Below are 4,863 nucleotides of genomic sequence, written 5' to 3'. Positions count from 1 at the left end.
TGGGACCCACGATATTAAACTTATTTTTGGAATGCGGCGGAGTGCTAGAAGCACTCCGGCACGGCTTGGCCCGGTAAAACACTGCCTCCGGGATCGGCCCGGATTATAATAGCGCGCCCGCGTCTTTTATTCCTATCTGTGCTCTCCTATCTTTTCAGCTCTCCTACGTCAAGCACGAGGAAGCGATTATGGCTCAGCTTCAGCCAGTGGGCCGACCGTGCTCTTTCATTTTCGTTGTTCCTGTCAGCAACAGCAGCGGCAGAAGCGCCGGCGATGCCGAGCTGTAAATGTTTTGCGCATGGGCTGTGTCTAGAGGGAAGAAGATGAAGGAACGCCCAGCGAAACGTAACGGCGAAAGACTGACTTTGCATTTGAACTCAGCAAGGTCGACTCGGCCAGCTGCAGCTATCGCGTCACTCCTGGTTTAACCAGAGCTCCTGTTGTTGTCGGCTGGAAAAATGAAAAGGAAAGTGCACAGGCCTGCTCACTGGCTCTAGCCGCGCCACAATCCCTACCACGTGCAGATAGTAGGAGAGTTGAAAGATGGTATAGAGAGACAGGATAGTAAAGACGCTCTAAAGACAAGGCCGATCCCGGAGGTATTGCAATACCGGGCCAACCGATGGCGGCAGTGAAGCATCCTTCAAACTCTCCACCACATTTCCAAAAATATGTCCAATTAGACTCATAACAGATACTCTACGTGGTCCGGACATTTAAACCGCCGCGAATTTTTTATCCCTTTCCTACGGCGTGGTTCGGGCGCCCAACGAGATAAGTGAGACAGTTACTGTGCCATTTCCTTTCCTCAAAAACCAGCTTTCACATCTACTGCCTCTCAGGCTAATGGTAAGAAAGAAAACAATAAAAACATAATTTTGCTGGTCTTCAGCATCAAAAAGTTTTCTCACTTAACTATTAAATCTAACCATTGTAGCTAACTGTTATTAAATTCATCATATTGCGCTTCGAAAATATTGAGGAAATTTTCTTTAATTAAGGCATCTGCAGCTCCGCATGTTTTAGCAATGCTCGCAAAAGTATACTCCTTTACAGAGTGGGATCGTTAATCGGCCCCAGGAACAGCGTGTATTTCATCTTACAACTGACGCAATGGCTGTCTGCTTGCTCATAATTCACTCTGTAATCTCGTCCTCTGAATAACAAAAACTTCTATTGTCCAACAGAAAGAGGGTCGCTGGAGGAATACCTGCCTACAAGACGGCCGAAAGGTCTTGACTCTCGGTGGCGACTTCGGCCAGTCGGACGAGTTGTAGTTGAGTCGGTGCGTTGGAGCTGAGTAGGAAAACCCATTTAATATTCTGCTACTCGACCGAAAATATTCGGGGTAGTCTATGAGGCCGCAGTGCCATTTTTGGTCCCTACTTTCACATGCAACAGAGACACAGCGAATTCAGTGGGAGGGACAGGCAAGGTTTGCATAGGCAACCCATTATTAAACGCGACAGAAAAGTCACACGGAATGTGTAGCGTATTTTTAGATGCAAGGCAATATTTCGCATGTTTCGATTAGATTAAACAGTTTTGCTTCCACCGCGGCAACAGCTCCGTTGACCCCACGTCGCACGCCGTCTCGGCGCTCGCCATTGGTCAGTTGCATAGCGAACAAACCGAAGCTGCGGCTGAATACCAACCGGACGGAGCTCGATTGCAAGCCGTCTGCGACCAGACCGACGGCTCTTCCCAGTCGCAGAACAACTGAACTCGCATCGTCGCAGGAGAAAATCACATGCATTTTTAACGGGCCTAAGACCTCCCGTTGGCCTTTCGTCTTTACCCCTCGTTCCTCCCGGTGGGCATAAGCACATTCCCATAGTATGCGGTCCAAGTTGCCTTTAAGTTCGCATTTTGTGCATTGGTCTGAAAATTGCCCTGGGTACATAAACTACAGAGGGCCGGATTTGGAAAGGTGTTGTTTGTAGCCGGCGCCAATTCATGGCTTGGTATCAGGCCAAGGATCTATCCGCCTGAGGAAGTCGAGCTGGTTGGAAACGATACTGTTGTGTAATTTCTCTTTATCCCACCATGCGATCCCTGCCGCTGAAGACCACATCGCTCGGGTGCGCCGGGAGGGAAAAGCCTCGGGCGACCTCTTGTGAGGTCTCAATGCCAGGCAGATATGCATGGGCTTGTGCTCAGACTACTGTAATTTTTTGGTCTATTACATGACAGCTTAAATTTGTATTCGTTAGGGGGGGACCCGGCTCCTGATGAAATTTAGTATGGCAACATTGGTGTCACTGATGATGTGCCTGGCTTTTGTGCCTGCACAAGCGAGTGCTATGGCAGTTTCCTCTGCAATCTCTGGGTTACCCCATAGTATGGAGGCACTTATTTTTAGTAGTTGTTTGTTATGGGCAACCGCGAGTGTCATAGCGTTTTTGCCATGCTCAGCGCCATCCACTTCGACCACGTCCTCGTCTTTGTAGGGGCGGAGGCGTTTCTCGAGCGCTTCTGCCCGTCTGGCCAGGCGCACTGAGTGATGAATATGATGCATATTCCTGGGTAGTTGTTATATTGTCCTAAATTTCTCCGAGCATGTCGACTTTGGCGGTTGTTCTGTTGTCTCGACTCAGATGGAGTTTGTCTATAATGGCTCTGCCGATTGTGGTCCCTGCTAAGCGTTCGATATGGAACGTCCTTAATGTATTCATAATTTCTTCCAGAGTATTGTCGATGCCTAGCTCTAAGAGGCAGTGAGTGGATATACGGATATGGGATATGGCTAACTACGAAGGCCTGTACCATCCGTAGGAGATTCTGCTCTTTCATGCCCTGTCTCCTGTCGATAAAAAAAGCGTTCAGGCTTCCGCGGCGATCATTGCAAACCCCTATGGCTGACATAGTTTTCGAGCGCATTTATGGCCCTCTGTAGCGTGCTTTCGGTGAGTGCGTTGTTTCCACTTGTCATCCACATGGTGATGTCGTCAACATACATGCAGAAGTTCTAGCTATCTATCTACCCCTCAAGCCTCATCGGTAGCGTTATTATGACCACGTTGAAGAGAAGGGGGAAAGTACCGAACCCTGCGGGGTGCCTATGCTTCCGAAGTTTGTCTTGAGACTGACGTTCACCAAACTCATCCTGCCCGCTCCCCTGCACGAGAGGAAATTGGCAATGTAGTTGTATTTGCGTTCCCTGCAGTTAAAAGCCGTGTTTTCTACTATCGCCTCGTGTTTTACGTTACCTAAAGCTTTGGTGAGGTCAAGCCCCACTGGTACTTTCGCATCGAGCGATTACTGTCCCGTATGTCATTTTTAAGTTGTCTCATTACATGTTGCATGGACAAAGGAGATCAAAAACATGTCATCTATTGACTGTATAAGTCTGTCTTCCATGAAGTTGTTTAGTCGGGTTTTTAGCGCGTGTTCGATCAGTTTTCTGACGCAATGTGTGAGGGATATATGGCTTAGATTTCCTAGGGTGAGCGGTTTCGTTGGCTAAGGTTTGAAAACTGTTTTAGCGGTTTTCCACTGTTTGAGAATCTTCTCCTTGCCCCAGAATGTTTGGATGAAATTCGTCAGCGCTGTTCTATATGTTTGGTGTAGGTTTCTAAGCATTCGTCTAGGGTTCGAAGCAGCCCTCCAAGGGCTGTCCTTTGCCCTGTAAGGGTAGCCGCCTAAGGGTGCCTCGTGCCATGTTAGGGTGTTTTCCGCCGTCTGTATTTCTTGGCAATAAATGTTTCCATCACCAACACGTGAGCCCAAAAAGTCTTTTTTTTGTACATGTATGTTACACCAAGTGCGCTGGGCTACATTTGTATTTGACTGCACCAGAACTTTACTGCACTCGTGTCTGTTCGTTTTGTATGTTTGCAGGTTAATAAACTTCTCTTTGTGGAGCGGCATGGCGCTCTATTCTTACCTGAACTGCACCGCGCCCGTATATGCTCGTCCAAATTCCTTGGTTGTTAATACACTTCCCTTTTGCAAGCTGTTTTGGCTGATTGTATATGTTGTCAATTTTTATATCAAAAATAATTCCACATAGCTTTGCAAACATTGCTGCTCTACATTGTAATTATAATCATTATGAGTAGCACATGTCCTAAATATTATCTGTAAATAGTGGTTCTCTTTGATTTGTGATGTATTTCATTATTCAGAGTAATAAGCATAGTTAATATTCTTGTCCTCTTACCGTCGTAGTTATCAGTGCTAAAGCGACCCGCCGCAGTGGCTCAGTGGTTAGAGCACTGGGCTAGTGATTCAGAGTTCCCGGGCTCAAACCCGACCGCGGCGTCTGCGTTTTTATGGGCGAAAAGCCCTAAGGTGCCCGTGTGCTGTGCGATGTCAGTGCAGGTTAAAGATCCCCAGGTGGTTGAAGTTATTCCGGAGCCCTTCACTGCGGCACCCCTTTCTTCCTTTTTCTTTCACTCCCTCCTTTATCCCTTACCTTACGGGGCGGTTCAGGGGCGGTTTTACGGATCGCTCTCAATTGAAACTGTCTTAAAAAGTGTCTTATTTGCACCTCTCCTATTGGTCGGCCGTGGGCGGCGGCCATTTTGATTTTTTGCGTCACTGATTGACCTCGTAAGGGGCCCAGAAGTGTTGATGTTGCCCACGTAATTATGCGGGCAGATTGAGACGATTTTTTGAATCTGGGAAATGTAGTCTCAAAGCGCTTGAGACACAAAATGGCGGCTGTTTACATCGTTATATACGCGGGTGACCACGCGAGTAACGGTGTCCGGAGGGTTCATGAAGACGAATTTGACGCGCGGGACGAGTTATTTCGACGCTTCCAAGGAGACTGCGCAGTGGCTGTGCGACGAACTCGCCGTTTAACTGGGAGTTGCGCGGGTGAGTGCGCTGCAGTGGACCGGCAGGTGCTGTGCGCGC

The 4,863-nt window shown here is 48.1% G+C and overlaps 1 pseudogene; it reads right to left on the bottom strand.

Annotated features, from left to right (window-relative positions):
• Window positions 1-577: 577 nt before the first annotated feature.
• LOC144135617 (U2 spliceosomal RNA) lies at window positions 578-736 on the bottom strand (annotated as a pseudogene).
• Between the last annotated feature and the right edge of the window lie 4,127 nt (window positions 737-4,863).

Source organism: Amblyomma americanum, chromosome 5 (genome assembly GCF_052857255.1).
Source record: "Amblyomma americanum isolate KBUSLIRL-KWMA chromosome 5, ASM5285725v1, whole genome shotgun sequence".
NCBI lineage: Eukaryota > Metazoa > Arthropoda > Arachnida > Ixodida > Ixodidae > Amblyomma > Amblyomma americanum.
This window is presented reverse-complemented; position numbering and strand designations above follow the sequence as displayed.